This window comes from Canis aureus, chromosome 31 (assembly GCF_053574225.1).
Source record: "Canis aureus isolate CA01 chromosome 31, VMU_Caureus_v.1.0, whole genome shotgun sequence".
Taxonomy (NCBI): Eukaryota; Metazoa; Chordata; class Mammalia; order Carnivora; family Canidae; genus Canis; species Canis aureus.
Genome location: NC_135641.1, coordinates 6,829,252 through 6,852,692, shown reverse-complemented (window position 1 = coordinate 6,852,692; position 23,441 = coordinate 6,829,252). Strand labels below are relative to the sequence as shown.

General features: G+C 35.3%; 1 long non-coding RNA gene across 15 annotated transcripts in view; it reads left to right on the top strand.

Moving 5' to 3' along the window:
• The first annotated feature begins 2,132 nt into the window (after positions 1 to 2,132).
• Positions 2,133 to 23,441, top strand: part of LOC144302287 (uncharacterized) — an 80,201-nt gene continuing 58,892 nt past the window's right edge. For 9 of the 15 annotated variants that reach the window (XR_013369131.1, XR_013369138.1, XR_013369130.1 and 6 more), the window contains exon 1: positions 2,136 to 2,261. This is a non-coding gene — a long non-coding RNA (uncharacterized LOC144302287). Of the gene's footprint in view, positions 2,262 to 5,555; positions 6,168 to 8,044; positions 8,223 to 23,441 lie in introns of those variants that run through there. The other 6 variants (XR_013369145.1, XR_013369141.1, XR_013369143.1 and 3 more) reach the window with 6 other exon arrangements.

The following is a 23,441-nucleotide window of genomic DNA, read 5'->3' as shown; positions in this document are numbered from 1 at the left end:
AATTAATCTAAAACTACCTCATTTTAAAATTCCAACTTTCTCTTTAGGTTTTATCTCTATTGTTTAAAGCTCTTGCTTCACTCAAAATCATTGTCAGTGTTTTGGCATTGAAATACATGCGGCCTTGTTCTAAAATATGTTTTTGTAGGTACATGTAGTAAACTGCTAGAACCAGAGGAACATAATGTCATCTCTGTTTGATTCATTCGGGTCCTGTAAGATCTTTTAATATAACATCATTATACACAACAATTACTATTGCACACTGCTGCTACCCAGAAGGCTGATTTTGGCATGTGCCTCACCAGAGGTAGAGATTTATTCAAAGGTGTAAACATGAATGCCATGAAATTGACCCACCTCACCTTGCTGACTCAAGTATGGGCAGACTCAGTTAGAAACTCTTAACTGTCAAGTAAGATCAGCTTTTCCTAGAGAAATGTCACGCTAATGATTAAGATTATTAATAGTTCACTTTTGGGGTTAAAGTAGCCTGACAAATTCTTTTCAGAGAGTGAGTTTTGAAAACAGTGCAGCTTGAAAGACTGAATTACACTGGGTATATGGGATAGAGTACTAGATATCAATGAGATTTAAGAACAGGTATGAAAAAGAGAGATATGTATGCCAGATACATATTTTTAATGTAAACTTATAAAGTTGTGATAACCAATACTCTTTTACTTAAAAAGCACATTGCTTGGTAGCATAGGGTCATCTATGAGTACATTTTTCACTCTCTAAAATTTATTCTCTTTCTTTCCAAATAGAGTTTAGTCCTTTAGATTTACTTGATAATGAATAAATTTAGGAGTTGATAAATTGGTATAGATTAATTTATAATACCCATAGTTTTTGAAACTATATAACTTTTATATTTATATGTTATTAATTATATAAGGAAATACAAATGTAGTACTGGGTGACATTCCACAAAATTGGTTTTCTTATCTAGTGAATTTTAAATGGCATTTAAGCTTGAATATCTTTGTTCTTCTGAGAGAGGAAAGAATTTGATCTAGCGTAATAAAGTATAGGCTTTTAAGGCAATCCAAATTACCAGGAGACATTTAATTGGATGCAAGATTGAATCAGAGGTAGGACAGTTATGGGCACTTGGGAGATATTTCACATCAGTGGTTATTAATTTATTCTTCAAATTTGGAAAGTAAGGCTTCTGATGTATATGGTAGACGTTAACAAAATTGCATTTCATAGGTTATTTGCCTTGTTGCAAAAACACTGATTTAAATATTATATGAAATAAAAAAACAAAATTTAACTAATTAGAAAATTCATAGTATGTTTATTATATGATAATTTACTTTCAATATAATTTGCCATGCATTTTTATTATTTTTATGAAATAAAAATTCATTGTTATTTGGACTTTCAGTTGTGATCTAACTGGAATGAGAAAAATGCACACAGTTCTTTACATTACAAAAATATGTATATATACACACTCAAGAGAAGGGGCCTTTTATTTATGGATGTACTTAGCAGTGAGGGTAAAATTTGGGCAGAATTTATGCCTTTAATTTTATATACCCATTTAACCTTGCAAGCTAGGTGTTTGACTAAAATTTATCTGATAAACACAGGGTAATATTTCTGTGGTATCATGCTTAGGATGACTTACTCTATGTGGTAGAAACAGTCTTCCTATCCTCTAGCATACAATAATTTAGATTCATAACCCATGTTTAATAATCAAGACATTGAAATAAAAAGTTTTCCCTTGTAATTTATTTATATGTTAAAGATTTGAGTCCTAGTACCTAGATCTCATGTAAATAAATTATAAAATACATATATTTGCTATTTCAAGGCTGATTTGTGTATTTTTAAATGTCAGATACACCTAATTTACTGTGATTCAGTGAAATACGGGCTGAATAATGCATTTATAGGAAAATGCAGATAAAGCACTGCCACTTAACACATCACTACACTGGTTAAACTTTGAAACATTAATCAAAGCACATTAAGAACTGAATTTGGAGTGTGTGGAAGAACAAAAGCGATCTCTACAAATTGATTGAAAGAAGAAGAGTCTAGCACTAGAGACCTGTAATCACAGTGGCTCATGCTGCAAGATGCTGATCATTGCCATAGCAACAGACTGTTTTGTTACATCATGGAACTGAGGAGTTGAGAGTTATGAGAGCAGCATCCCACAGAGGGGACAAATGCAAGGCCATTATAGGAAAGGGTAATATAAGATCTACTCACAAATAAGGATGAGCATTTTGGAAAGGGTAATAACAAAAGCATATTAAGATAGATGAGCAGCTCATGAAAATTCGATTCTACTATTATATTGGAGTTTTCATTTGCAACTATTCTTAATCACTGTTATCACTGGCTTGTTTCCTTTCTTTCTCTTCCTTCCTCCCTTCCTATTCCCCCTCTCCTTCCTTTCCTTCCTTCCTCTTTCTTTTTTAAAAAATTGTATTAAGTTTATTTTAACTCCAGTATAGTTAACATATGTTGTTATATTAGTTTCAGGTGTACAGTATAGTGATTCGACACTTCCATACATTACTTAGTGCTCATCGTGTTAAGTTTATTCTCGTTCTTCCTTTAATAAGACATAATAGAGTGTGCAGCTTAAAAAAGAAAGTTCAAATTTTTGTCCATTTTATTTCTTAAGACACTATATACTACTGTCAATTCCAAGAAATATGAAAATAGTTAATTTATATATTATAGAGATTACACTCTTATCCAAATCTTAGACTATATCTATCAAGTGGGGAAAATAGATCACCTATTAATGTATATGTTCCACTCATATGTGTATCTATCCAATATTATGAAGCCTCCGGGACTCCACCATGTTGGTACATTGTTAAGCACAGTGTTCATTTGTGTAACAAATCCACATTTGTTCAAAACCTTAGTATATTCAGAATTGCACTTCCCACAGTGACTGAGTCACGTCCAAGTGGACTGCTATTGCCACAGAGAGCAATGATAAAATTTGGATACAGTATAATAAGCAGCTGCCTGAAGCCACTGGGGAATGAAGAGCAGGCAGGCATGGAATACTTATTTGGAGAGGAGCTGCATGGTATTAGATCTCCATCGTTCTTACCTCAGGAGCAGTGAGCTCACGTGTAAGTGGGGAGGGGTGTGGTGGAAAGACCAGAGTCTTTCTGGCCTCAAGAACCACATTAGGAGTTGCTAATTCAGCCACGTTGAAGATAGGTCAAGATACCGATGACAACATCTTGTATTTGTTCTGGAAAGGCCAGAGAAGGAGTCTTAGACTCCTTTGGCTGATCCCTAAAGCATCCTTGAGAGGAGCAGACTCAGAGAAAATCAAAAGACAAGAGATCTGAACCAAGAGTAGAACTACTGCCCCCCAAATAATTTTTACTTTGAAGTCACCCAAGTTCATTGGCTGCTAAAACAAAAAAGGCATTGCTTATAGAGAATAGATTTCAGAGTTTGTACATCTAAAAATTCAAAATATCTAGGACAGAGTCAAAGATAACTTTCAAAAACAATGAGGTAAAGTTATAAGCCTCATGCAGATATAAAAAACACTTGTGTAAAATTTTATTCTATTTATTTATCTAGAAAGTGACCAGATAGATTTTCTAACCAGTTTAAAGATATACATCAAGAATATTGAAATGAGTGTTCAAATGGAAGCAAAGCTTTTTTTGTTTTGTTTTGTTTTTTGTTTTTTGTTTTTTTCCTACAGTGAAGAGTGAAGTCAAATACACTTTTACCAGTTGGGATAGAATTTGCAGATCTATACGTTAGCCACAGCTTAAAGAGTTATAAAATAGCTCAATGTTGTAAAACCGGAATCAGATACCCTGGAATGTATTCTAGGTAGTGCCTAATTTTCCAATGAAATACAATGTTTTTCTCAAAACACAAATCCAAAATTTCCTAACATAAAAAGGACCAGGAAGTCTGTAGCTTTCTCAACTGAAAAATACGATTAAATGAAGTCCATTTCAAGACGGTCCAGAGGCTTTAGTTAGGAAATCAGGATCTGAGAGCTATGATAATATACATGAAAGATACAGGAAAATTAGATTTCAAAACTTTTTTTAAATTTAGGAAGTCTTTTTCATTGAGAAAATGGAGATAACTCATAAGAATGGCTAATATTAAAAACCCTGACAATTCCAAGTGTTGCTAAGATAGGGAGAAACTATAATTCTCCTATATTACACATAGAAATACAAAATGTTTCAATCTGGAAAGCAGTTTTGGAGTTTCTTATAAACTTAAGCATATACTTACCATATGACCTATCAATGCCACCCTAAGCTATTTATCCAAGAGAAATGAAAATGTATGTTCACACAAAGAGAGGTATGTGAATGTTCATAGCAGTTTTATTTACAGTGGCCCCCACACTACAGAGTACACAAGTGGCCATTAGCTAGTGAATGGATGAACAAACCATGGTATATTCATACCATCGAATTCAACTGAGAAATAAAAAGAATGAGCTACTGAAGCACACAAGAGCATTGATGAATCTCAAAGCTTCTTGCTAAGTGAAAGAAGCCAGACAAAAGACTGCGTACTGTATAATACCATTTATATAAAATTCTGTGAAAATCCAAACTTAGGTGACACTAAACAGATCAGTGTTGCTAGGGACTGGGGGGTAAAACAGTTTTCATTGGAAAGCAGCATAAGAGAACTTTTTGGGGAGGTGTAAATAGTCTGTATTTTCATTGTGGTCATAAATCCACAATAGTGTACATTTGTCAAAACTCAATAAACAGCACACTTTTTTTTTAAGATTTATTTATTTATTTATTCATGAGAGACACAGAGAGAAAGGCAGAGACACAGACAGAGGGAGAAGAAGCAGGCTCCATGCAGGGAGCCCGATGTTGGACTCGATCCCAGGACTCCAGGATCATGCCCTGGGCCAAAGGCAGACGCTCAACCACTGAGCCACCCAGGCATCCCTAAACAAACAGCACACTTTTAAAAAATCTTTGCATTTTTAGGATGTGGATGTTGAAATAATATACAATTTAATTGCAACATTAAATGCATAAAAAATTGATGCACTACATTATTGAAATTATTAAGAAAAGTTGAATTCATACTAAATTATAATCAATGAGATGTTGTAAAACTTATTTCAAAATGGCTATAGAATATATGAAAACAGTTTTAACATTTATTCCATCATTTTAATGATGATTTTCTGAAAACATTCTGCATGAATTAGCAAGTAAACTTGAAAAATGATACCAGTACATTTTATAGGTACTATTTTGATTTACCACAGTCACCCCAGAAATGCATATTAATAATTGAAATGTACTAAAATTCATTTTTTTGCTGATCTCTATTTTACTGAAAATGAATAAAATTATCAGGAAATAATGTTTTAGTACTAAACATATAGGACGGTTTACATACAACTTCTTATGGGAGTGCTTGCTGTAATTTAGCAAATGTGATAAAAATAGCATAGGGCGTACTGTCAGAAAATTTTCATTTTGAATTTTTAAATGTTTTTTTAAGATTTCTTATTTATTTATTTGAGAAATAGAGTGAGAGCAAGAACAAGTTGGAGGGAGGGACAGAGGGAGAGAGACAAGCAGACTCCCCACTGATCATGGAGCCTACTGCAGGGCTCGATCCTAGGACCCTGAGATCATGACCTGAGTCATGAGTCAGATGCTTAACTGACTGAGCCACCCAGGTACCCCAGAAAATTTTCGTTTTGTATCCTGGTTTTACTTACATATGATCTAATACGAATCACCTCAATGTACAAAACTTGAATTTACAACAGTAAAATCCAAAGATTATTGATTGATGCATTAGTTATTGCTACTACAATTATAGTGGCTTAGAACAATACAAATTGATTATCTTCGAGTTCTGGAAGTCAGAACTTTAAGATCAGTCTCACTGTACTATAGTTAAGGTGTTAGTACGGCTGTTTTTTCTGGAATCTCTTGGGGAGAATCCATTTCCTGTCTTTTCCAGCTTCAAGAGGCTACCTGCTTTCCTCTTGGCTTCTTCCTCCAAAGAGAGCAGTATAGCATCTCCAGATCTCTATGTTGACCTTTCCATTGCCTCTTTATAAGAACCCTTGTGGTTACATAGCACCCAATGGGATAATCCAGGATTGTCTCCCCACTCCGAAATCCTTAATCTGATCCGTAAGTTTCCTTTTGTTGTATAAATTCACATATTTACCAGTTATGGGAATTAGGACATGGACATTTTTGGAGGAGCTATGATGCAGGCCCTCACAACTGGCAACCCTGAATTGTGCTACTTGCTAGACTTTCAATGGTGACTAAGAAAGATAAGGCCTCTGACCTCCTGGACTTTACAGCCTAGTAGGAATTTTAATAATCTTAGTAAGGTGATGTAGGACAAAAAATAATTTATAGGAAGTGGCAGGTACAAAACATTTAGGTATTTACTAGTATTTTAATATATGAAAAATAATAATATATTTTTTGGATAGTCCACATTTATAAGTGGTATTTAGAAGTTGGAAGCAATTTAGAAAATATTATCGTAAAAATTGTATGAAACCATGATCAAGAATGAAAAGGGAATACCACTCCCTTTAGTGAATTAGTGAATTTTGTAATTTTTTCTAATGAAGTTTGAAGCAGAGAGGGTGTTTATGCACAATAAAATTAAGAGAATGTATTTTATAGATATTGTGAGCACTTTTTCTGGCAGTATCCGATGTATTCTTTATTCAAACACTGATGAAAGATAGATCTGCAGTTCAATGGATAAGCTCTTGAGACTGGGGAAGCGTACCCAAAGTTGTTAGTGTACAGGATGCTTAGCCTGAATTTGAGCAGAGTCTAGGCCTTCTAGTGCTGTGCTCTTTTAAGAACAAAAGTAGTTTGTGATGTTCTGGGAGCAGAACATGGAAGAAAATGTTAAAGCCCAATGGAGTATCAATTAGCTGACAAGTCCAAGTAATCGAGGTTGTCATGGTGATAGTGACGGCAAGTGAAGAAAGCAGAGTCTCCAGTAAAGCCATGCTTTGCTTTCAGTGTTATACAAGGTAGTTTTCATTGCCAGGGCTATTTTTTTTTTTTTTTGACAGAAACCTGTGTTTTCGGTTAACTTTAAAATATATAGTGATATTTACATCTATGCTTGCCTTTTTTTTTTTTTAAGATTTTATTTATTTATTTGAGAGAGAGCAGGAGCTGGAGGTGGGGGCGGGTGGGGAGTGTAGGGCAGAAGGAGAGGGAGAGGGAGAAGCAGGGAGCCACTCTGGGGCCTGGATCCCAGGGCTCCAGGATCATGACTTGAGCCCAAGGCAGCCGCTTAATGGACTGAGCTATCCAGGTGCCCCTATGCTTATCTTCTTCTATGTTGTGATTTCTTAAAAGCAAACTCAAAAATAAATTCCCTACATTTAAAGGACATGATTTTAATGAGTTTCCAAATTATTTCTCCTAATTTTTTTCTTTATAACCAATCAAGAATCTTACAGCTATTATTTTGAAAAATTTAATTATATACGTAAATTATATATTCTAGTTTCCAGTTGGTTTTAATATATTAAGCAGCCTAGAAACATTGTCTTGATATATTTTTTTCAGCTCTGGTAAAAATTCAAACATGTTTCTTTCCCCTACAACTTATGTTGAAAATTTCAAACATAAGGAAACAGTTGAATTAAGAATTTAATGAACATACATGAACACTTTGTTATCACAATTACCTACATTTTGCCATGTTTTAAAAAATCTTCCTGGAAAATAATAATATTTTTGTCTGATGAACCATTTGAGAATAAATTTGAGACATAATGATACTTTGCCCCTAAATACCTTAGTATGAATTTTTTAAGAGCAAGGATATTCTCTGATATAATCACAGTATAGTAACCACATTCAAGGAATTTAATGTTGAAGAGATATTCATGTTTGCTCAATTTCCAAATAAAAGATTTATAGCATTTTTCATTCAGAATTCAATTAAAGATCACACACTGTATTTGTTTTCATATTTCTTTAACTATATTTAATGTAGGATAATTCTTTTTCTATTATAGCACTGATAAGTTGGAGAACTGAGGCCAGTAGTTGGGCAGCTGGCCTCATCTGTTTCATCATGATCAGATTCACACAATGAGAGTTTGCACCATCACTGGCAACATTAAATTGGATCAGTTGACTCTTCATTGATAAAAGAATCATTTTTTTTTGTAATAAATCATCTACAGGATGATACTTTGAGTCTGTCTCCTTATCCAGTTTCCCAACCACAGTTTATTCAATGATCTAGTATTTATTCCTGATCCTTGTTTCAACTAATTATTACTTGGATATTGTGCATTTATAATGTGGTATCCTTCTGGAAAAACAAGCTTATTTTCTAATTTTTATTATAATTATGCACTCTAAAAATGTATTATAATTATTACTGTCATTATTCTTTTAGATCTTCAAATTTTCCCACATTTGTCAGTGGGAACCCCATAAAGCTGGTTCTTGTATCCTTATGAAATGCCTGTTTTAATTTTTTTGCATTTCCTTATTTTCCTGCATAACAAGATACTTCAGGCACACTATGCATATTTTATTCTCTATGTGTCTGGAACAGGTAATTTTTTTAAAGAACCTTTCTTGCTTTTATTGGGGAATGATATGATAGCCCAAAATCTGGGCACCAGATATGCTAATTGGTCCTGGCTGTCATTGCTTCTAGGTCATTTCAATAGGCATGAGCTAGAAAAATAATAGTAAAACTATTTAAACCTTGTACTGATACCTTCACAGCCAGTTCAACAATCCAGGAATATTCCTCTTCTCCGTCTACATTTATATCATATTTCTCCCACAATAATGACATGATTACCACACTTATCAACGTATTTACCAATTTCCTGTATCATAATATTCAATACATAAACATAGTTTTAAGAATTATGAAACCAATATTGCTAGCTGTAGTGCATTTTAAATCTAGTACAAGATTCCTTTGGGGCACCTGGGTGGCTCAGTGGTTGACTGTCGGCCTTCAGCCCAGGGCGGGATCCCAGTGTCCTGGGATCGAGTCCCGCATGGGGCATCCTGCATCGAGCTCCCCGGAGGGAGTCTGCTTCTCCCTCTGCCTGTGTCTCTGCCTCTGTCTTTGTCTCTCATGAATGAATAAATAAAATCTAAAAAACAAAACAAAACAAAACAAAAAACCCCTTTGGAGTTCCTTTTTTTTTTTTTTTTTTTAAGATTTATTTATTTATTCCTAAGAGACACAGAGACAGAGGCAGAGGGAGAGGGAGAAGCAGGCTCCCGACAGGAGCCCGAGGCGGGACTCCCATCTCGGATCCTTGGATCACGCCCCGAGCCGAAGGCAGACGCTCAACTGCTGAGCCACCCAGGCGTCCCTGGAGTTCCTTTTGTAGTTAGAAAATATCCAACTGAATTGTAATCAGATCATTGTGTTAAAAAGCTACTTTTTTTTTGTTTGGTTTTCAATTTTATATACAATTAAGTTGTTCTGTTAATGGTGATGTTTTCTTATATTCCCCTTTACTCTAATTTAATTTTGTTTAATGAATATGTAAAACCACATCTTTCAAAAGTAAAGTCATACTAATTCTGCTCAAAAGGGTTGTATTTCATTCTATAATTAGATTATTCATCTATTTTGGGTCATTTCTTTATTCCGACTTGAAGTATGGATTCAAATTTACCTATTCTCGGGATCCCTGGATGGCTCAGTGGTTTGGTGCCTGCCCTTGGCCCAGGGCGTGATCCTGGAGTCCCGGGATTGAGTCCGACGTCGGGCTCCCTGCATGGAGCCTGCTTTTCCCTCTGCCTGTGTCTCTGCCTCTCTCTCTCTCTCTCTCTGTGTGTGTGTGTCTCTCATGAATAAATAAATAAAATCTTTAAAAAAATTACCTATTCTTTGTTGGTTACCCAGTTGTCCATGTACTATTTATTGAAAAGTCCATCTTTTATTGATTTCAGATATCAACTATTTGTGTATATATATTCCTATGGAGTTTTCTCAGTAGGTCTTTCTCTTCACTGTTATTGCCAATCTGCTTAGTCTCTTATAACAGGAGAATAAAGCCAATTTACACTGATGACATAACTGACGTCTTTAGTCTAAAATCAGTCATATTATTTTACATTTTATATATGCACATGTTCTGCATCTACTTCTCCATATTGGCCTCTTGTCTCTCTTTTTAATTCAGAAATATTTCATGTTTATTATTTTAGTGTTACCTTAAAGATTTACTTATTTGGAGAGTGGCACAGGAGTGGGGAGAGGGGCAGAAGGAGAGGGAGAAAGAGAAATCTAAGCAGACTCCCACGCCCAGCGTGAAGCCCAACATGGGCTCCGTCTCATGGGCCTGCCATTACAACCTGAGCTGAAACGGAGTCCGCAGCTCAATGGACTAGGCCACCCAGGCACCTGCTAGTGTCACTTTTATACTAAGGCCTTATATAATGCAAGTTCCCAGTCTTTCTAAATTAGTTTCTTATTCTTTATTTTTCAGTTTTACCTGATATTTCTCTGCTCCACCTGTTAGGCATAGTACAATTAATGGGATTACTCTACTTTCCATTTTCCTTAAACTGTATACTCGTTTTTCATTATTTTTTAGTTGGAGCAGAGTATTTAATTATTATTTTTCATTCTGTCCTCACCTTGTTTTAGGCCTAGATCTACCAATCAGTAAATGCCTTGCTTTCCTATTAGTTCTTTTGCCAGAGTTTTCCCCACCAACCTTGGGTGGCAAAGCCTGTGTCCTAGACAGTTTTAGCAATGGAGATTCAAGAGTGCAGTAATCCCTGAGTTATTGCATGTTTAAGCTCTTTTTCTAAGGTCTTGATACTTGGACAGTTTTGTTGAATATTAAATTCTTGGTTCACATTTCCATTTTTCTGTTTCCTGTAGATGTGCTACTTTTCATTCCTGTGTTCTAAATTGCTCTCAAAACATCTGATGTCAAGTTGATTTCCTTTTTCTCTTCCTCCTCCTTCTCCTCTAATTCCTTTTTTTTCCTTAAATAAATGCCTTGCTATTATTTTCCTAGAATTCTTGGGATATTTTTGCTCACTTGCTTGTTTATTAAAGTCTAGTCATTTTACTATGGTAGGCTATATTACTGAAGTGACCATCCCAGGTTAATTTCCTCAGATAGACCATGGAATCTTGCAGCATGAAATTCAGATCTTCATTTATTTCTAGAAAATTATCTTAGATAATTTTAAATAGATGTTTGCTTCATTTTGTTTTTTTTTTAAATGAATTCTATGCAGAAGTATAGCTTCTGTTTTTGTCTTCAGATCAAACACTGATTCTTTTTACTTCTTACTTTATTTTCTTATTCTTTATATCCCCTTATTTCATTCTCTTTATCTTGATTACTGTAATGGTTTTCTTCACTGATCCTTGTAATTTTTATTTCTAAGATATTTTTTGAGTTATTTCAAATTTCTCCCTTCATTATACACAATTCTTAATTTGCATGTTTCTTTTTTTTCCCCTTCTGTCCTCTGTTTTTGCTGTTCTGACACAGGGATTTTATCATATGCAAATAATTGTTCAAGGACTTTTTTGGTTATAATTTTCTTCTGCTTCATGCATGTTTTGTAGGAGAATTTTCATGAGCTAGAATCTATCTTATTCTGTTTTCTTCTTACAATAGATTTGTATAAATGATTTTTTCCCCTCCTGTATCACAGAGGTATGTAACAGATGCCAAGGATTTGGGTTGGTTTACGGCACAGGTTAGGTGCCTTAGCAACAGACTGAAATAAAATTTGGCCTTCATTGAAGAGTGCTCTTAAGATCAACACCTGTGGCAGGTAGTGGGCAAAAGCAGTAGTGGGTGGCAGAGGGAGAAGTAGAGCAGGGGTACAGCTGTGGCTGTCCCCATGAAGTGATCTGGAGCTACAGTGGCCTTTCAAAATTGTCCCATTTAGGGCCGATGGCCAGGTCTTCACACTCTTGCTCCAAAAAGTCTTGTATGTGAGCCACCTCAAGAAGGAACATTACCAAGCAGCCTGGGTGGTTTAGTGTTGCCTTCAGCCCAGGGTGTGATCCTGGAGACCCTGGATCCAGTCCCATGTCAGGCTCCCTGCATGGAGCCTGCTTATCTCCTCTGCCTGTGTCTCTCCCCCTCTCTCTCTCCCTCTGTATCTCTCATGAATAAATAAAATCTTTAAAAGAAGAAGGAACATTACCTTTGATGGAGTAGCTTTCTGCAGTTTGGATAATCCTGAAGGGGCTGACACCGAGTCTGTCAATGGTATTGATATAGTTAAGTATAATTTTGTTAAATTGATTGTATTTATCGGGGTAGGCGGACATGCTAGTATGTCCACGGGTCATCATTTTTTATTGTTTCTATAAGACTCTAACTTATTCTTCAGGCATCTTTCTTCACCTTCAGCATCAAGCCTCCAAAGAACACCTTTCATTTCATGCTCTCATCTGTCCTCAGAAGCACTACTTCCTCCTGTGAATTCATGCAATTTCAGGTCTCCTTCTTTCAGTTCTCCAGTGGCTAGCTTTTTTTGGCTTGAATTTTCCAGAAAAAAAAAATTTTCAAAATGCTCCCAAAGGAAACTGGCAAGGCAGTTAAAAAGCAAAAGGAGGAAGAGAAGTAACAAATGAGCTTGTGATATCTGGCACAGTTGCATTGAGCCATAGAATTGTCTTGGTTGCCAGCAGTGAGGCTGGACTTTCATATTCCACACTCTAATCCCTGGTGAAGGACCACCTCTAGCTCTCTGCCTGCGGTTGGACAGGGCTTCACAGGTCTGATAGAAGGACTCTAGAGGCACAGTATAGATGTTGGCTTTTGGATGGAGTAGAATAAAGGTAAGAGCCATAAAAATGCCATCAAAAGGAAGCTGAGAGGGTCTCCGTGAAGTGCTGCTGTCATCCACTGACACTACTCACTGTTGTCCACCTGGTCTCATAACTGTTTTCGGATTTTCTATATTTAACATGGAGCTTTTCCATTTTTTGAGGTAACTTTATGTGTTTTATCACCTTGAGGTCCTCCCTTGTTGTATTTTTCACAGAGTACCCCCTTGACTCTGTTACTTCCAGAAGGACTCAGAAGCTGACTGCTGAGTTTTGGTCTTTATATCCTATTTACAGATTGAAATTTAGAATAATCTCTATCTCCTGGTTATGCTATGGGCCTTGATTAGAGATTTTATTTGTTCATTTTGATTTTTTTTTTTTTTAGGTGGGAACCTTTTTTTTCCCTTTGTGGACTTTTTTGGAGTATGAGAGGAGAGATTTGGATTTAGGCTTTGAAGAGTAGATTATCTTCTTAACACCTTATTTATAATCATAATCATTATGATTATTTCTTGCATAGTTTTATGTTCTATACAATATGAAAACATTTTAAACTCTCTGTTTTCTTCAATACTCATAAAAACTTTATTTTTATTGATACTACTTTTTTTAAAAAAAAATTAAGAACTATGGATCAATAAGCTTAAATGAATTGCCCTAGGAAGCATGAGTGGAACTCAGTAATTTAGGGCTTATTGTCTAAGGGAATATAGTGATCTACCACTGAGTTACTCATATGTCAGGCATTGAGAAGTTAAGTATTTTGATTTGTGGCTCCAATTTAAGTAACTGTAAGTGAAAACCTCCAATTAGTTTGAAGCAATCAACAAACTCATCAATCCAGGCATTTATTTTCTATAATGCATTAAATTAACGTTTTTTGATATTTCTGAATTTTTTGGTACGTTTTTCTTCTAGCCTCACATACTTCTTTAGTCCTATTAGAAAGACTTCTAATTATTTTGGCTTAATTTTATAATATGATTTTATTTCTTCTTTTTTTTAATAGATTTTATTTATTTATTTGGGAGAGAGATTGATAGCGCACAAGTGGGGAAGGGGGTAGAGCATTGGGAGAATCAGACGCCCTGCTGAGCCGGGAGCCTGATGTGGGGCTTGATCCCAGAACCCTGAGATCATGACCTGAGCTAAAGGCAGACGCTTAACTGACTGAGACACTCAGTTGAACTTTTGTTACACTTTTTCCTACAAATTTTTTAGCTTTACCTTGTAAGAATACATTAATTCCATGAAGTATTTATGACTGTTTTGCCTAAATGCAATCTCTTTTATTATATATCCAGCCAGCCATTGAAATTGTTTGGCATTATCAATCAAACTCTATAACTATGCTTTCATATAATATGTTCTTATGAGTTTTAAAGTAACAAAGATATTTTAATTGTCCCACTAAAACCCATTCATTTCAGCTAACATTATCCTTATTGTAGATGAAAAACTTGGACTTTAGATAAGATCTTGGCTACACTGAAGATGACAAGTAGGTTTTTGTCTCTAAATTTTAAAGGCCACATTTCTTTGGGTTTTCTGCCATATATTCTGATAGGGTGGGCTTTATCCAAATATAGGACAAAGAAATGATTACTTCACATATGTATCTCCCATTTCCATTCTATGTGGGAGTATAATGCCTGCTGCAGTTTTCTAGAAATGTCTCACTTTACAGATTCTTGTTGCTCCTTTGTTAAACTACTAGGTGTTAATCACCAATGAAAGTTAAGATATGTCTTCTTTCAGAAGTATGTGCATAACTGGGTTCCTGGACAGAATTTCTGTGTGTGGGGGGTGGGGAAGTGTCTTTCCACAGCTTTAATAAAGAATGTTCTGCAACAAACCAACTGGGTGTTTTACAATTCAACTGAATTCTGACACTCTACATGCAGATAGCATCAGATCTTAGAGGTTAAGGGTTCAGTCCTATAAGACTGCCTCTTTCCCCACTCAGACATCAATTGCAAGCCTGGGTTATTGTCTGTGCTTCTGAACTGGCTAAATTGGACATTACTAAAATCTCTCCCCTGGTTGGATTAATTGGCAAAAGCAGCTCACAGAACTCAGAGAAACATTTTACTTACCAGATTACTAGTCTATTATAAAAGGATATAACTCAGGAACAGCCAGATGGAAGAGATGTATGGAGTAGGGTATGGGAAAAGGGTGTGCAGCTTTCCTACCTTCTCTGGACATGCCACCCTACCCAGTCTCCACATGTTCACCAATCTGGATACTTTTGAACAGTAACTGGTTGGGTTTTTATAGAGGCATCATTACACAGATGTAACTGATTAAATCATTAGCCATTGGCAACCGATTCAACCTGCAGTTCCTCCCTGCCTTCCTGGAGATCAGAGGGTGGGATTGAAGGTTCCAATTTTTTTTTTTTAAGATTTTATTTATTTATTCATGATAGTCACACACACACACAGAGAGGCAGAGACACAGGCAGAGGGAGAAGCAGGCTCCACGCAGGGAGCCCGATGTGGGATTCGATCCCGGGTCTCCAGGACCGCGCCCTGGGCCAAAGGCAGGCGCTAAACCACTGCGCCACCCAGGGATTCCCCAATTTTCTAATCCCATGGCTGGTTCTCTAGACAATCAGCTGTCATCCCTAGGTTACCAAAGGGCTTTCCAAAAGTCATCTCTTTAACATAGAAACAGACACTTTTATTTTTTAAAGATTTTATTTATTTATTCATGAGAGACACAGAGAGAGAGAAGCAGAGACACAGGCAGAGGGAGAAGCAGGCTCCATGCAGGGAGCCTGATGTAGGACTCCATCCTGGGTCTCCAGGATCATGCCCTGGGCTGAACGCAGGTGCTAAACTGGTGAGCCACCCAGGGATCCCCAGAAAAAGACACCTTTATGGCTCCCATCACTTAGGAAATTCCAAGGGTTTTAAGAGCTCTTCCAGGAATGGGGAGGAAGACCAAATATATATATATATATAATCATGGCTGAAAATATTGAAAGCCCAAACACATAAATCCTAATTATCAAGATGTCAAACTAAGGAAGGTGGAGCTTTTCTTGTGGATGGATAAATGGAAAAGGATGTCTCACACTGCCACTGTACTAATGGGAGTATGAATGTCTGAAGTGCAGAAACACCAGCTTTGCCTAAGCCCAGCGCTAATACAGCAGACTGGGGAGCTGAATGAATTTGTTGAATAAATGAATTGATTAATCTAGCCTGATTCTTTATTGAGTGAAGCTGTCTGCTAATATTTTATGAAAAACTGATTTTTTCCTGTTCTAACAGTCTCAATAATACTAATGAGATCTGAAATCTGCCAATTTTTCATGTGGAGTCAAACATAAATTAATAGTAATGACTCCATTTCCATTTTATCCATTTATTAATTATCTTTGCAATCGCAGTTTTGAAAGGATTTTTTTTCTGTGTAGCAGATGGGTTAAACATCTGTATTTAGCCATTTTATTGTATCAAATGTGCAGTATAAAGTGTATATGCTATCTAAATTGAATGCAGCCATTCAAAGAAAAAAAAAGTTTTAGATTAACAAATGTTTTTATCAAATTTTGTTGAATTTTCTGGAAAGAATCCCATTCAGCTTCAATAACCTGCAGTTCTCTTTGACTTTTCCTTATAAGATGCTGTATGTAGGTATTTTCATTATTCTAGAAATATGGTTTAATTTTCAATTTCAAGTCTTCATATTTCTGAAAGGATATCAATTTTGTTTTGGGGGCATATACATATAATTATTTCAACAAATACATTTTCAGGGATCCCTGGGTGGCTCAGCGGTTTAACGCCTGCCTTTGGCCCAGGGCGCAATCCTGGAGTCCTGGGATCGGGTCCCGCGTCGGGCTCCCGGCATGGAGACTACTTCTCCCTCCTCCTGTGTCTCTGCCTCTCTCTCTATCATAAATTAATTAATTAAATCTTTAAAAAATTTTCGTTTTATTTAGGAAATTAAATTCAACAGAATTAATAGTCTTAATAGTTTTAAATTTTACTCTTCTGGATGAATTTTGACTGTATAAATTATTCCTTCTGTGGCAATATCACTGAAATTCTTTAAAATATTGTATAACAAACTAAGCTATTATGAGGAAATACAGTACATTGGTTAGAACACAGCTCCTAGAATCAGATTCATCTGCCGTGAATACTGGCTTCCAGAGCAACATAGAGATAAATCAAGCAGGGGAAAGCCCCAGAACTTATAGTCTAAAACAGTTGTTCTCAAACAGCTATTTATGTACATCTGAATCACTTGTAGTACTTATTAAAACACAGATGACTGTATAGCACATGAGGGCTTTCTATTTCTATTTCTATTTCTAAATCTGGTTTGTAACTTAAGAATTTACATTTCTAACTTGTTGCTGCTGTTGCTGTTGGGGCAGAGATAGCACCACTGGAGATCTAGTTGCACTAACTAAGCTGTTTTCCCAGCTTTACATTATTGGCGGGAAGGAAAAGGTGCTTCTGACAGGTCCCCACTGCACAGTCTCCTTCAAAAATCATAGCGTCTCCTCTGCCGTAGCAAGACCTTGAAGATTAGTCACATGTGCGTTGCTGTTATAATCCCAGGACTCCAGGTCAGACCTCATCTCCTACATTCCAATTTCCCTATGCCTCAACACTTCTCTGCCTCATTTTCCTTATTTTATCTTTTCCTGGCTCCTCAGTCTTTTCCAACTGTCCTCTGAAATTCACTGTGTATCACTCTGTTCTCAACTGCTTCTCTTTGACTTTTGTTTTAATTAGAAGTGGGCTCTTTGCCACAGCCATTGCTTCCTCTGCAGTCCCCTCCAGTAAAGGCTCTTTTCTCTTCCATGCTCCTGACTAATTGGCCTGGAGGTGGAGTAGATAACCCGGCTGCTTCTTAATCTTGCTTCCTTCCGTCCTTCTGAACTCTATTCCCAGCTTTTGAGTCTAATGTCATTGGGTGTATCATCAAATTGCCCACCTCTGACATTCACCTCCTAATACTTAATTAAATCATCTTTATTGGACTAGGATATTATCACCTAATTCACCTCCTCTCTCCTGCAAGACTTTAGACTTAATTTTTTTGGTAATTTCAGTTTCTGGGTTGATGAACCTCCTGAAACCCTGTGCTCCCAGTTTCTTGAATGATCATACCCTCCACACTCAGCAACTCATTCTCAGGACATAGCCCACATTTTGTCAGTATCTGTAACAGCAAATCTTTCATTTTCTCAATTTCAAGCATCTGTTCCAATCTTCACTCTTTCTTTTCAAACCACTCACAACATTCTTCACCACCAGGGGAACTATGGCCTGTTTTCTACCAAACTTTAACGAATTGTGTCTCTGTTTAACTCTTTTATATCCCATTTTACCCATACTTCAAAATATATCTAATTCAGGTCATTTCTCACTGCCTTTACTACTACCAGCCTAATCCAAGACAATCTCATCAGCCTCTTCATGTTTCCACTCCCAATGCTAACCCAGTGGATTCTCAACACAATAGCTGGAGCTTAGGCTTTTCCTCTTAAAGATGTTTGGCAAATTATGTCAGAAATAGTTTCTCAGAGATCCCTGGGTGGCGCAGCGGTTTGGCGCCTGCCTTTGGCCCAGGGCGCAGTCCTGGAGACCCGGGATCGAATCCCACGTCAGGCTCCCGGTGCATGGAGCCTGCTTCTCCCTCTGCCTGTGTCTCTGCCTCTCTCTCTCTCTGTGTGACTATCATAAATAAAAAATAAAAAAAAAAGAAAGAAAGAAAAAAAAAGAAATAGTTTCTCATCCCTATCAAAGTAAGAGACAAGTTCCTATTATTAGTCAACATTAAAAAAAGCAATGATCCTTGTTGTGTTTTTCACACTGTCCAGAAATGTTCCTACTTCAGGGCCTTTGTACTTGCTGTCTCTTTGGCCAATGATGTTCATTACCAAAATATGCACATGCCTTGCTCCATTATTTCCTTTAAGGTCTTGCTGAAATGCCACATTTTAATGGGCTTTCATGATAATTCCTACTGAAGTTATGATTCCTAAATTCTATATCTTTCTTATGGCTTGTTTTTCTCCATACAAGTTTCACCATATAAAATCTTTTATACTTATAATTTTTTAAAATATAGAAAGGTGTATAAAATACTCTATATTGAATCTTGAAAAACACAATGAAAATGGTGTTCAGAGGAAATTGTTAGTAATTCCTTCTATTTAAAAAGGTAATAAAATAAAAAGATAAATATAAGAAAAGATAGTCACAGGGCTTAATAAATACTAAAGCATAAATTAATTCTGAAGTAGAAGAGGAATTTTTATTCAGAATAGAAATTATGAATAAGTGAAATGATGGTTTTTAAGGAAAATGAATAAAAGAGACATTAGATGTTCTGAAGAATTAATAAGGGAAGAAGTATAGAATTTTGGAAATGATAAAGGGGAATAATCAAAGTAACATTGTGTGTCAGCTATACTCAAATAAAAAAATTAAAAGAGGGCAAAGTGAGTAAATACAGAATATGATAAAAGGGATTAGTTTGTTCTGAAGGTCAAATATTACTTTTGTCTTATAGCTTTGTAATAATTTTTCTTCAAACAGTTCAAAACTTTTTAAAAATGTCATGAAATTTTCATCAAAAAACTTTTTCCTTATGTTTATTATATAAAGATATTATGAAATAAAATTTCCTTATAAAGGAATTATAAATACAGAGCAAATTCAAAAATTATAAGAAACCATTTGCTCAAATCTACAAATAAACTTAATACCATAAATTAAATAGATAAAACATAAATAAATAAAGTTGACATAAAAAGAGAATGAAAAATTAAGGAAATTACCAGAATAGAAACCAGGAAAGTTATCAAAAATCTATTTCTCATTAATCTTGCAGCATATTGATTTTCAATACTATTTCAACAATGTAACTATTGAAGCTCTAGATATCACAGTCATATTTCAGTCAGAAAGAAAGAAAACAGAAGGACATGAACACAGCATTTTACTTATCTCAATGTGTTCAGCAATTCTACTTGCTAGGAAAGTTGGAAAATAGAGACTATATCTGAGAAGCAATATGCCCAGACAAAAAAGTTGTGGTTATGTTATAAAGGAGATTGAGTGAGCCAATTAGAAATCCTTAGTACAAGGGCATATAATAATATCTGAATAATTATAGATATATAACATCATGAAGATGTTAATATTCCCAAAGAACAAAGCTTGCCGTACCAGGTATTAGCACAAATTACAAAGTCATGGTAATGACAGTACTATGGTACTAATATGAGAATGTAAAAAAAAAAAAAGAAGAGAGATTAATAAGTTCAGAAATATGTTATCCCACACTTGTGGCAGACCTTTCTCTTTGGTGGAAATGCTTTAGGAATCTAGGAATAAGTGGTGTTATTAGGATATTCAACTAGTTGCATGGAGAAAATTATATCCCTATCTCACACCAACTATAAAAACATATCTAAAAATATTGATTTAAATGTGAAAGTATGCAATAAGAAAAATAATGTGGGAGACAATCTATATTACTTCAAATGGGGAAGAATTTCTTAAGACATTGAAGCCCTAAATACAATGGTAATCATTGAATGATTTGGCAACATCAAAATTACGAATTTTTGCTAAGGAAACACCATGTACAAAGCAAGGTGATGCCTGACATGGTGATATTATTGCAATTTCTGAAGTCAATAAATATTTACATAAAATAAAATACCTCATCATTGTCTGAAAACCTTGCAGAATGAGACCTACTCAGCTATTTCCCCTCATCTCATTCACAATGATTTTAATTATTACTAATATCATTATTTTAAATTTTATACAGACCAAACCTTCTCCTTTCTCAGGAATTCTCTCATTTGCTATTAATTCTGCTTACTGGCCCACAGTCTGCTCCTTTCTACTTTCATGTATTAGTTTAAAATTTACCTCCTCAGGCATGCTTCTTTTGGCCATTTAGAAACACTCTACCCATTTAATTTCTATCCCAGCTCTGCATTATAATAGTAGATTTATTACAGTTTTTATTACAGTGGGTAATTATGTTGTTTCATTTTTGTGAGATAATGGAGAAAAAGTCTGTATTTTGAAAGTCAGTTTTTCTGAACTAATTTTGATGAAACTTGGGATCCTGAACTAAGGAGTAAGCAAATTAAAAATAATTTACAGCTCTGTGGATTGTGAGAACTACACAGAGAGATTTGCACAACTCCATCTTCAAGGAAGAGTGATGGCAGGGGCTCTGGAGACATCTGTGCCTGGATACACATAATTTATCTGGCCCATGGAGAGATTTATTTATAAACGAATTAAAGAGTTGGAGTCAGAACCCAGCCCCATTACATTTTCAAGGAGGCCTCTTCAGGAGGAAGAGAGCAGCTGGCCTTCCTTCTATAAACAGAGAAAATGCATTTTTTTTTCTTCATTCCTTGTTTATGACACAGACATCAAATTGTATAGGCATAGGACATTCAACCTGCCTTTTGGCGTGTTGACTCAAGATAAGAATTGGAGGATGGTGAACAATATGCTCACTTTTTAGGTAAATAATTATACTCTATCTTTGGTTTAGAGCACTTCATATGCACTGCAAGACAAAATTAATAAGGGTGAGTATTCCAATCTTGAATGGCTGATTGATGCTGGGAAATCTCAGGGCCTGTGCTTGCATGTGTTTGAGTGTGCCTCTCTGTGTGTGAGGATGTGCATTTGCCATTGTGGGTCCATACAGACTCAGTGACTTCACTTTTCTTTCTTACTAGTGACATGTTATCCACAGTGTTTCTTGCCACCCAGTTTGGGCCATGGCACAAATCATTGGACCAGTTTTCATTTTGTTTGATTGTTTAATTTCAAAGTTGCTGTGTCTATACCTGTCTATATGCTCCCCATGCAGTCCCAGGTCTCTAGTGTTCTCTGTCAGACTCTCCATGGCTTAGGAAAGCAGATACTTGAATGCTTCAGCACTGCTCTACCATTTAGCATCATTCTCATCATAGGTTAGACTAGGAACATAGACTTAATGAATAAATACACTTCCAAAATTTTAAAATGTTGAAATTTAAGATGAAAGCAATCAAGATATTGTAAAGATGTGCTTCCTTTACACCCATATACTTTCATTTAGAAACTAAAATTGGTTCAATATATTTTTATTTAATTTTGCCATGAAACCCTACTGAGGGATGCTTAGACTGCCTTTAGTGTAGTCTTCTCTTTTTTGAGGATTTTGGTTATTAATGCCTTTCAAAATATACACAATGGTATTTCAGACTGAGACCAGTCAGGCAAATGGAAGAAATACCTGATTCCATGTAGAATTTATAATATTCTGATGATTTCTAAGCCTACATAAATAGATTTGTTTAAGTTTTAGAGTTATTGTCAAATATTTATCACTTTTGGTGATATCACTTTTGGTAAAATGTTTGTCTTTTTTTGAGACATAACTCACATGGCACATTACAACACTATATCTCAATATTCACTCAGATTTATAGTATTATTCTTACCTGGCATATATAATTATTGTCACACATCTTTTAGTTGATGAGTAGTAGATTTTTTTTTCACAATAATGCCTATATCATGGCAATAGTTGTTTGATTTCTGTTCTATTTTTCATGTGTTTTATTGGCAAACACTTTAAAATAGCTTAATCAAATATAAATTGTAATGATTAATTTAATGTAACACACAAAGTGAAATAGGAATAAACATTTGCATTGAAAAAAACTTACCTTTTAGTAATTCAACACAAAGGCATACAAAGTGGTTTCCTTGACAACAAGAGATAATAAAAATTTATTTGTGAATTTAAGATTATGTTATTTCTTAATTAGATACATATTGTTTTAATTTTACTGTGAGAAAATTCTTTTGTACTAAACAAATCTAGGTAAAATAGTCCTGCCATTATAAAAGAAATGTCAAAATTACCCAGATCCAGAGAACTCAAAAGAAAGGGGGTTAAGCAAAATTGGTTTTGTTCAATTTAAGTTAAAAATAATATTATAAATACTCACAGAGTATTTTTGAAAATGCTAAACAAAAGTCTTAAATGAATAGGTATTAAAATATTTAATAAAACGAATCTGGGCTTAAAATTATTTAAATCTGTTAGTTTTCTGGACCATGTCAAATGTAGGTTATTTCACAGATGAAAGAACCAGACAATCGATTTTATGTAATTATTTTAGTTATCTATTAATTATCATTATCTATTATTTGAAAATAATACTGCTAATTACAAAATAGAACTACTGCATTAGTGTATTTGTCAGATTTGTCCAAAATAGCAGAACTAGGATAACATATATATTAAGAGAGATATTTTAAGGATCTGGCTCATAAGATTGTGTGGACAGGCAAGACCAAAATCTGAAGGTTAACTGTCAGATTGGAGACTTATGTAATAGTTGATGTTGCAGTCTTGAGTCCGAAGGCTGGAAATCGTGGCAGGATTTCTTTGTTACAGTCGAAGGCAGAATTCCTTCCCTGGGAAATCTCAGTCTTTGCTCTGAAAGCCTGCAGCTGATTGGGTGAGGCACACAGACATGGAGGGGAATCTGCTTTGCATAAAGTCATCTGATTGTAAATGTTAATCACATTAAAAAATACCTT